The following is an 11,341-nucleotide window of genomic DNA, read 5'->3' as shown; positions in this document are numbered from 1 at the left end:
GGGGGGGGGGGGTTAGAGATAAAGGAAGTTTCCAAAGGAATTTTTATTCCTACAGGATCTTGGTGGAGGGGAGGGACTCAGGCTAGGACTGCCTTTTGCCCTTAGCAAAGTATTAATATCAAGGCAGCTGAGTTCTTAGAAGAATGTCACCATGCCTGTTTCAAGGACTTTTCAATGGGCTGTAGGTAGCAAGGACTGTTTTCTTTGTCCTTTAGGGCAGCCAGGAGTGCCTGAGGAATGTTGCATACATCCCATGGGGGGGGGGTGCAGGGTGTCAGCTTCTGTCCTCAGCTTGCCTTCCGTTCCCTCATCAGAAATGGTATTTTGGTTTAGTTTGGATTTATTTGATTACTGTTGAGGCTGAACTTACTTGCAGTTATTTTGATACACATGAGCTATGACCTTGTCTTTGATAGTATTCCTGAGCACACGGTAATATGGTGGATTCCCTCTGGATAACTCAAATGTGCTTGTTGATGAACTGACTGTACTATTGAAATTTCTTTTTTAAAAAAAACTTCTTGGACATCTAGATTTAAAACGTACACTGTTGCTAGAAATTTTCCTATCTCAGAACTCCACAGAAATGAAAACTTCAGCTCTCTGAGTAAGAGTTTTAAGGGCCAGGTCCACAGTTTTATAAAAACTGCCCATGTGATGATAACAATGTTAATGCAAGTTCACTTGGTTCTGTCTTCCAGAACGTTCCCAAGGACACACAACCTCTTTGTTAAACACAAATTGTAGAAATTGAGATCGAATTTTTGTCTCCCGGGAAACGTCTGTTTTACTTGATGGCACTTACCTTACCTGACTTCCACAAGCAAATCTGGTAAATAAGAGTTCACATACAAGTTTGGATTTTTTTGTTTTTTTTTTGTTTTTTTTTTTTAAGATTTTATTTTTTATTTATTCGACAGAGATAGAGACAGCCAGCGAGAGAGGGAACACAAGCAGGGGGAGCGGGATAGGAAGAAGCAGGCTCATAGCGGAGGAACCTGATGTGGGGCTCGATCCCATAACGCCGGGATCACGCCCTGAGCCGAAGGCAGACACTTAACCGCTGTGCCACCCAGGTGCCCCTGGATTTTTGTTTTAAGATTTTATTTATTTATTTGACAGAGAGAGAGAGACAGCCAGTGAGAGAGGGAACACAAGCAGGGGCAGTGGGAGAGGAAGAAGCAGGCTCCCAGTGGAGCAGTCTGATGCAGGGCTCGATCCCATAACGCCGGGATCACGCCCTGAGCCGAAGGCAGACGCTTAACCGCTGTGCCACCCAGGTGCCCCTGGATTTTTGTTTTAAGATTTTATTTATTTATTTGACAGAGAGAGAGAGACAGCCAGTGAGAGAGGGAACACAAGCAGGGGCAGTGGGAGAGGAAGAAGCAGGCTCCCAGTGGAGCAGTCTGATGCAGGGCTCGATCCCATAACGCCGGGATCACGCCCTGAGCCGAAGGCAGACGCTTAACCGCTGTGCCACCCAGGTGCCCCTGGATTTTTGTTTTAAGATTTTATTTATTTATTTGACAGAGAGAGAGAGACAGCCAGTGAGAGAGGGAACACAAGCAGGGGCAGTGGGAGAGGAAGAAGCAGGCTCCCAGTGGAGCAGTCTGATGCAGGGCTCGATCCCATAACGCCGGGATCACGCCCTGAGCCGAAGGCAGACGCTTAACCGCTGTGCCACCCAGGTGCCCCTGGATTTTTGTTTTAAGATTTTATTTATTTATTTGACAGAGAGAGAGAGAGACAGCCAGCGAGAGAGGGAACACAAGCAGGGGCAGTGGGAGAGGAAGAAGCAGGCACCCAGCGGAGGAGCCTGATGCGGGTCGATCCCATAACGCCGGGATCACGCCCTGAGCCGAAGGCAGACGCTTAATGACTGCACCACCCAGGCGCCCCACAAGTTTGGATTTTAACACAGATGTGCTTCGGTAACCCAGAACATATATATAATTGGAATCAGAGATCCTGCATAAAATACACTCGACTCTCGAAATAATTCCTTGAGTTTGTGACTAGTTATTGCCAAATTACCAGAAATGCGCCGTTAAAAAGAGATTAATTGATCACCACCATCTGTAATAGAGACTGTAAATTGTAATTAATTAACGATCGTTAGGAAAGGATTAATTTGGTTAATTGAATAGTTATGTGCACCCCATATGGAGCATGGATTTTCAATGTTTTAAAATTCAGCAAAATGTGCTTATCACTAAATTTAAATTATTTCCATTTTTAGTTTGGAAGACATCAGGATTATGAAGTTCCTTGGTAATGTATATGAACATTAACCGTAATTGAATTGTGTGTGTTCACGAAGAATTAGATTCGATGTTCTTCTCTCCTTGAAATCAGCTTGTCATTTGTTGAGAGAGACAGATTTTTTTCATAGCTATTTTTTCGTAGCTTGTACTCTAGAAAGTCAGTTTACCGTATATCATTTTTGTTAACCTCACACAAATTTTGAAATTAAGAATAAGTTGTTTTTAATAGTTTACTTCTGTTGGGTCTTATTAATCTTAAGCTAACTTCTCATTTAGTAAGTTGGTCTAGTGGACAAATAGCCAAAAAACGTAATCGCGTCGTATCTCTTCTAGTGTGTTGCATTTCTCATATACTCTTCTTCTTCAGTTGTGGCATTCTTGTCACCTAATTTGCACACATACTAATCAATAACCTTGTGTCAATTTTGTAGAAGGAAATTGAAGTACCTTAAATCATTTGCGGAGATATTCTGGTGAATTCTTAAGTTTTATAAATTATTTCTTTTAAACAACACTTTATTATTTCCTTTTTCTGATTTATAGTTTAATTTTCTAAAAGTTGTGTGGGAATATACGTAGGCACGTAGGTCCACAAGACTTGTGCAGGACAGCTGTCCCCGACCTCTTCCCCTCTACTCTCCCCTCCCCCAGGATTTCCTAGCCCCCAGACACAGCCCCCTTCCACTTCTTTCCTTCTTTCTTTTGGTATTTTGTCCCCCTCCTTTTGTTTTCTCTTTTTAAAAAGTAAATTCTAAGCCCAGCATGGGGTTTGAACTCAAAACCCTGAGATTCAGAGTCCCATGCTACACCAACTGAGCCAGCCATTTTTTTTCCTCCCTTTTTCTAAATAAAATCCTTACGCTGCTACTTCTTGATTTTTTCAGTGCTAAACATTGTCCCCCTACCATCTCGTACAAGGACACTTCCATCCCCTATGCTCCTTGTGTAGCTGTATCCAACAACTGGAAGAATAATGTGTGTTTCATTATTACGGCTGTGTGGTGACTGCTGGTCACAGCTAAGTCATGAAGTCATGACTACTTTTTTTATTGCATAACTTTTTGTTTTCCCTGGAATAGATAATTTTCTTTTTCTGTTTAGTTTTCTATGTACCTACAAATACTTCACCCCCAGATTCTTCTCTGTTTTTCCTCTCAGTAAGTTTGAATACATTAGATATTTTATCAGTTTCTTCTTTTCTCAGAGAAGTCTTTTCCAAGACTTCTGATCTGCTTAATTATGGACAGCTTGCTCCCTAGGCCTGCTGACAGTCATCTTAGACGCTCCCTTCACTACCATATTCGGTATTCTTTTGTGCCTTCTTCTTCCCTTGGTTCTCCTATTGCCTTGTCTTGTATTTTCCTTTTTTGTGGTTTGCTGTCTTTTTTGGTGAGCACCTCCCCCAGTGGTTTCCCAAGAAGGAGGGCATAGGAGGTGAAATTTTTGAGACTATAGGTGTTTTATTTTGCTCTCATACTTAATTCATAGTTTCACTGAATGTAGAATTCTAGGTTGAAAATGATTTTTCCTTCAAGTTTTGATGGCATTGTTCCATTGTTTTCTAGCTTCCAGCATTGCTGTGGAAAAAGAAAATGCCATAATGATTCATGATCCTTTATATAAAAGCTGGGGTTTTTTTCATCTCTGTCTCTCTGGAAAGATTTTTTTCTTTGTCCCGAGTGATTTAAATGCGATGTGGACCTATTTTTTTCCATTACGATGAGCTCTTTCAAATTGGAAATTCGGATCTTTCGATTTGGGGAAGTGTTCTGGAATTATTTTACTGGTGATGTCTTCCCTTCTGCTTGTCCCCGCCTTGTGCTTGTGGAACACAGGAATGGGAGAAAGGGAGAGCTATTACTTTTCTTCGTAAGTCTTACAGGCCTATTTGCCTCTTAAACTATATGCCTTCCCCCACTACTTTTAGAAAACTCTCAATAAACTATAAATAAGAAAAATAGCTAAAACCTGAAAAGAAGCCATTTGTAAAACTTAAGAATTCATAAGGCTACCTCAGCAAAAGATTAAAAATTTTTCCAATTCCCTTCTATAAAATGAACTCACATTATTCAAATCCGGATCTCCAGAATTATTCCTTTACTTATCTTTTGTCTTCTATTTTTAATTGTATACTTTTACTCTTTTTTTTTTTGAGAGATGTTCTCAACCTCATCTTCCTAACCTTTTATCGAATTTTCTTTTATTTCCCATAGTTCTTCAACTCTTTGTGTATTCCGAATGTTCTTTTTTCATATCTACTTGTTCCTGTTTCATGGATATAATATTTTGTCTCTCTGAGGATAAAAAATAATCCCTTTTTAAAAACAGTTTTCTTTTCTCTGCAAAGTTTGTTTCTTCCTATTCTCTGTTTGGTTGTTTTGTTCACTTCGTTTTGTATTCTCTCGTATCTGGTGACCCTTGAATGTCTGAGTACATTATAAAGCTTTGGACACATAAGTAGGTTTTTCAATTGTGGGAAGCACTATAGGGCTAGATCTGCCTGAGCTGTTTCATTAGGAAATGCTCAATGTTAGTATATTTTTCCTCAGAACTGGTCACATTCCCAAGAGGTGACCCTTACCATCTTTTGCCAGCATTTGAAAAGTGGACTGGGAAAAGAAAGCTGGCTGAGTCAACAGTTGGTATGTAAAATTTCCCTTATTCTCCTTATGTTTATTTTAGTATTTCTACCATCTGCCGTACCTGGTGTTTCCTAGTCAGGAGACTTGCTGTCCCTCTTACTCACTACAATGAATAAAGCTTCAGTCTTCTGCTGAAATGAGTTAGCATCTGTCTCTTGGCTGTTGGGAGTGAAGGAGACACTCTGGGCCCTAACTTCTTACACAGATTTTCAATGAGACCTCCTGTTTTTAGCTTTACCTTAACTGCCATTTCTACAGCTGTCACCAATCCCTAAGCTCTTAGGGAATTCAGAGGTGCAAAATGGGTTTTTTTTCTTGGCTTTCCCACTGCTGGCTTAGAATTCAGCTGAGTTGAGCCTCTTAAGTCAGTCACCACTTCTCCATCTGTTCTCCAGCTTCCAAAATTTTATTGCTGTTGTCTTTGCTCGCTTCTCTTTGTTCTTGTGGCTCTATGGCAGATGTAATGTGTGTGTTCAGTTGGTCATTATTATCCAGAATGGAGCCCTCCTTTTAACTTAAATTCATTATGATATTCTTGTGCTGTTCTAATACATTCATTTCTACCCATTGCTCCCACCATCTCTCTCTTCCTTCAATTTGGCCATATGTTCAAATGTTAAATCTCATTTATGATACATACAGAAGGTTCTGAATGACAGTTGCAGATTTCAGTGCAACTGTTGGAAGAAACCATATGGTGTGAGTGTGCATGAATGTGTACAGACACACACACACACACACACACACACACTGATTAGATTAAATGCCTAGTTTATTTAGGGAAGAATATAGAATCATCTTGGAAGCAAGGTGGCCAAACAGAACAAGGTTCAGATTCAGCATATCTTGTGAAGTTATCCTTCTAGCCTCCACCCCAGCAACCCATGGAAGCCGCAAGTGACACCGACCGTGCAAAGTCGAGGTGTTTTGTTTGTTTTCTTTTTTGATCTGGAAAGCATTTTTTAACTACACTGCAGTATCACTGAAGAAGAATTTACACAAATAATGTATGTCCTCAGAGGGAAATATTTGGAGATATCCTAGAACATTGGAGGCAAGCTGGAGGGTAGATGGGCAAGTGATTCTTGGCTAAACTTAGCATCAGTAAGACCCCATGCTTATTTAGGGGAAAAAATAGAGTGAGTGTGCACATGTCCCTAGACATTCTCTGCATCCGTTTTCTCAGTGCCCTGGAAAGCCTGTTCCCCTGTGGCCTGTGCACAGTCTTCAGTAAAATATCCCTTTTGCTGGAGTGGTTCTGATCCTATGTTTGATCAAAAGATCATATAGCATTAAACTTTAAAACCATCTCCCAAATGTTTGATTTGAGTGTTGATGGAATTTGGCAATGTTGATGTCCAAAGTCTTGTTATAGAAGCTACTTATTACTCTTGCAACCATTAATATTAATTTTGACATCTCATGATTTTAGTTTAAGCAATTGCTGACCCATGCAAGCGATACAGAGACTTGCAATTTTGATGATAAAATTTAATGTCACCTCACTTTGCATATGAGCTTTCTCCTAGTAATACATTTTGGTTTTTGGTAATGGAGCACAGTAGGACTTTTTTTTTAAGATTTTACTTATTTATTTGACAGAGAGAGAGAGAGACAGTGAAAGAGGGAACACAAGCAGGGGGAGTGGGAGAAGGAAAAGCAGGCTTCCCGCTGAGCACGGAGCAGGGAGCCCGACGCGGGGCTTGATCCCAGGACCCTGGGATCATGACCTGAGCCGAAGGCAGATGCTTAATGACTGAGCCACCCGGGCGCCCCAGAAAACTCTGTTTAGTATGGATTGATTTAGTTATAGAAGCTTCAAAGAGTGTTATAAGGTGCTCCAGACCTTCATATGGCCTTATGGTGGGTGCTACAAGGACCATAGTGTTTGGTGCAAGTCTATTTGCAGAGAAGAGTTTCTAGATAATAGCAAACATAAGTGAGTTCAAACAGACCAATAATTGGAAACAGAGTGAGAGTGTGTCACCAAAGGTATAAATAGCTAAATAATTCATTGCCATTCATAAAAGAAAAGAACATAATATGTGACCAAAAGGAGTAAGTTGAATATTCCCCATTTTGAAAAAACTGCCACTCCAAATTGCTGTTTAAAAAAAGACTTGTTTTGGCACAGAGATGATAAGTCTGGAAATTTTTACCCCAGCAGAGCTTGGTGACCTGTAGCCATTATGAAAGCAGCCACCAAGAAGAAGCCAAAGGAAGGCTGAGCTCACATGCCCCCAGTGTTGTTCCTTGCCCTGAAATTTCCTTTAACAAGTGTAAGTGTCCTGTGTGTTTGGCGGTTGAGTCAAAGTTCAATAATCAGCAGTGATATGAGTTCTCGAGGTGTTTAATTCTTTTGGCAAATTGGCTTTTTCTCATTTGAATTCAGCTCAGATGCAAAGAGTGTTCTGAGGCTGAGCTTTCATATTGAGGAATAAGCAAAGTTTATTCCCGTTTTGTCCTTTCCTACAGGACGGTAATTTTGAAGTTAATACAATTCTTTAGGAACTAGTATTCTGTTTTAGAACTCTGAACCAGAAATGTAAGAAAATACCCTTACATCCACGTTTTTCAGGCTTTTTAAAGAGAACACAAACTCACATTTCAAGACTACATTTTTGAAAAAACTGCACAAACTACATTTTCTGCTGCTTTGCAGCGTGAGAGGATTTTTTGGGCAACTTCTTATGTCTGTTATGCAGCTTACATGGCCTCTGGTAAAAGTGACTGTTCCGCTTGTGTTTGATCTCTTTGTAGAAATGTCCTTCTCTCCCTTTTCAGTGACTGGATCTACGCACAGCCCGTGGTTCATCAGTATTCACATTTTAATGAGTTCCAAGACTAAACACAGAATGGAGGCAAATTTTTAACCTGTAATAGATATATGTATATATCTCAGTTGATGGTATGCATTTCCAAAGTTGTACATCACATGAAGGAAAACATTTGAATGAAAGGGCAAATATGGAGGGTTTTTAAATCCAAATCCTGATACCATTTGCTGGAAGGTTTATAGCTAAAAAAAATTCCCTCTAGAGAAATTTGACAATCAGCTTGCCCTCTTTTCTGCATTGTGCATGCTTAAGATATGTTTAAAGTCTTTGGGCTACTTTCCAATAGTACAGGGACCCAGTTTTGTTGGTTTCTCTGTTTATTTTAAGGTCCTATTTTCAAAACAACTTCATAGCTAGGAAGAAACTAAAAAATTAGCAAATGAACTCTAGAGCATATTATAGAAGTTCCTTTTTTAAAATATTACCTTTTCAGAGACCCTGGGTGGCTTAATTGGTAAGCATCTAACTCTCGATCTCAGCTCAGGTCTTGATCTCAGCGTCGTGAGTTCCAGCCCCGTGTTGGGTTCCATGCTGGGCACAGAGCCTACTTAAAAAAATTACAAAATTAAAAAAATAAAAATATTGCCTTTTCAACTCTTTTAGATCAAGGGATGTCAGCAATTCACAGATAGAGATCATCACCTTCACGTTACAGATGAGAGCGCTGACACCTAGCTAGAAAGCCAAGATATGTATCTGCTTCGGGGAGATTAGGGCTAATTAACCTTAAAGAATAGTAAGCATATATGTATCAAACTGATATATATCTCTCTAACTTTGAATATCTTGTTAGCACATAATAAATGTGATGAAGAGAAAAAATATTAGGTTTATATTTATAATATATATTTGTATATATTTTGCATACACATTACGAGAGGCTAATTTGACTGTTGGATTTTGAACATTCCTAGTCCGCATTCTTAAGAATAGCACCAAAAAACGGATATGAGGCTTGAACACTATGCAAATTTTGTAAAGAACTCGCTTTGAGAATTCAGTTCTGCAGACATTTATTGATGCCTGCGATGTGCAAAGGCACTGTGCCAGATTCTAAAGAGGTACTGAATTTCTTTGAACAAACAGTCCTCAAATCTCAGTAACTAAACACTTAAGTCCCAGGCCAATGTAGTCAGCAAGTGTCATCAGGGTGGTAGGGTGACCCGGGCTTCGTCCAGTCTGTGGCTCCACGTGATGGACTGACTGGATTCCCACCAAACCCAGCCTGCGTTCAAGATGGCAGAGTAGATTAGCCAGGGTAGGTTATGTACGTGGTGTTCTGGAGTTAGTTCATACAGGCTCACAAGAGCCAATGGCTAGCACCTCTTCCAACTCTGTGCTCAGTGACCTTACTTTGGTAGCTTGAAATCAGCCACGGTGGGAAATCAGCAAATTACAAATTGGGGATTGGTTTTGCTTTGTTTCACTTGGAGATCCATTTGCTAAACATTTATCAGCACACAACTGGTTATATGTTGTTCAAAACAATCTCAGTATCTCAGTGACTTGATGCAATAAATTTTTCTTAGACATATCACTTGTCATACCAGCTGATGGGGGACTCCACTCCAAGCCATAATCCAGGGATTCGACTCCTTTCATCGTGGGGCTCTGCTATCTTTATATGGCTTCAGAGTTATCCTGGGACATTTCCTTACAGGCAGGGGGTGGGTGGCGGGAACACAGAGAAGGCCCACCACCTCTTAATGCCTCAACCCGAAAGTGACACTTCACTTCCGTGCACTTCCAGTAATGAGACGTAATCACAAGGCCACAGCTAGATGCAAGAGAGACAGCAAATTCTTTTACGGTGGAAGGTAGTAAAGGAAAGGACAGATTTAAACAATTGAAGGCTGAGCAAATTTGAGTGCGGGGAGGTGGGGGATTCAGGAAGACCTGGATTTAGGAAGTACTCATTATGTTGAATGAGCCTTGCTCATGTGATGTGAGTTTGACCCATTCTAGTGATCAAAACAAGTCACAAGATCAGTCCATATTCAAGAGGAGGGGAAAGAAGTGTCACCTCTTGAAAGGAAAAGTGGCAAAGTCACATTGTAAAGGGGCATGGTCACAGGTAGGCATGATTTTTAATAATTTGCCACAGCACCTTACAAGCAGGACCCCAACAACCCAGCATGCCGTCTGTTCTGGAAACCATTTTGTGACTTCGGCTATCTGTGATGGTGGCCCTAGGGTTCACTTTAAAATAATTTGCCTGGTGCCTGCAAAACATAGGGAAAACACAAAATTCTTCTCCAGCTTAAATCTGCCAACCCAGCCTTAAGTCTCTACTTTAACTCTGTTTTGTGTTCCAGCCATTTGTCTACTGGTCATTTCATCTTTTTTTTTTTAAGATATTTTATTTATTCATTTGACAGAGATAGAGACAGCCAGCGAGAGAGGGAACACAAGCAGGGGGAGTGGGAGAGGAAGAAGGCAGGCTCATAGCGGAGGAGCCTGATGTGGGGCTCGATCCCAGAACGCTGGGATCATGCCCTGAGCCGAAGGCAGACGCTTAATGACTGAGCCGCCCAGGCGCCCCTGGTCATTTCATCTTTAATAGGCTACTGACTTCTTGAAAGCAAGGTCTGGGGCTTACCCTCCTGTACATCTCCAACAGTGCCAAGCACAACTTTGCATGTACCAAATCAACATCCCAATTTTGATCAACCTTTTCTGCATGATCTGCCCTGATAGAGAATTATTTCTGATTATCATTCTGTCATCTCTCGAGCAAAGAAAGCAAATGAAACAATACTGAGGTCTCCTAGAATATTTCTAAAAATTTTGTTTCTAGCCACACTGTTTCTCACAAGCAAATACCATCCTTTGTCTGGTATCTATGCCTGCGATCAGGCTTCTAGGAGCATCCCAAGGAAAGCCAAATACTTAGTGGATATCGGATAGAACAACGGGAAAAATGAGAATCAAAATTTTCCACAACTGGTTTTTCAAAGAACCCAAAGGAATGGAACGTCAATCTTGTAAAGGGCTACGAGCCCTGTGTGGGAAAACATACAAAAACAATGAAAGAAAAAATAACTTGCATAGCATTGCCCAACCACACACATACCTCTGTCCCCCTATCCCAGCCTGAAGTGATTGTAGATTATGGTGAAACCATTAGGAAAAGTATAGTAGTTCCCACTATGTTCTACTTGATTCCAGTGCTGCCTCATGACCCTGTCAGCCTAAAAACGTGTGTGAATAGACTCCCTGCTAATTCTGCTGCCGTCTTGGTCCTTTCAGTGTGTTTGTAGGTACTCTGTCCAGTCTGGTGAGCACCTGCCACTCCAAGACAAGACCGTTTCACATGAGTTCGAGTACTTCACCTAGCAAATTAAATCGAATATTCATGTGGTTTGAATTTCTCCTTTTTTTCTAACCCTACCTGTGATTTGGGGAATTAGCCAGGCTTCTCAATCTGCTTGTCTAGAAAGTTGGGCTATCCATTCATATGGAAGAGAAAAATCTGTGAAAAACACCGTTTTGTTTTTTTTTTTTCAGAGATTACCCGGCTTGAGTCAGATCTGGGGCCTTGCCCATTCCTGTGAGCTGAGAGATGCTCGCAGAGGAGTAGCTCCCTCTATCCCAAGGT

The 11,341-nt window shown here is 40.8% G+C and overlaps 1 protein-coding gene across 10 annotated transcripts in view; it reads left to right on the top strand.

Moving 5' to 3' along the window:
• LOC105241166 (tigger transposable element-derived protein 1-like) overlaps window positions 1-11,341 on the top strand; it is a 283,983-nt gene that overhangs the window by 118,895 nt on the left and 153,747 nt on the right. Inside the window, exons 3-4 of one of the 10 annotated variants that reach the window (XR_004622362.1) lie at window positions 702-832; window positions 2,240-2,271. The exons of 8 other annotated variants lie outside the window; for them this stretch is intronic. The gene's annotated coding sequence lies outside the window, so the exon portion shown is untranslated. Of the gene's footprint in view, window positions 1-701; window positions 833-2,239; window positions 2,272-4,805; window positions 4,907-11,341 lie in introns of those variants that run through there. One more of the 10 variants, XM_034649235.1, reaches the window with a different exon arrangement.

This window comes from Ailuropoda melanoleuca, chromosome X, assembly GCF_002007445.2.
Source record: "Ailuropoda melanoleuca isolate Jingjing chromosome X, ASM200744v2, whole genome shotgun sequence".
Classification (NCBI taxonomy): Eukaryota; Metazoa; Chordata; class Mammalia; order Carnivora; family Ursidae; genus Ailuropoda; species Ailuropoda melanoleuca.
The sequence above is the reverse complement of the archived record's forward strand: the minus strand, read 5'-3'. Positions and strand labels throughout refer to the sequence as shown.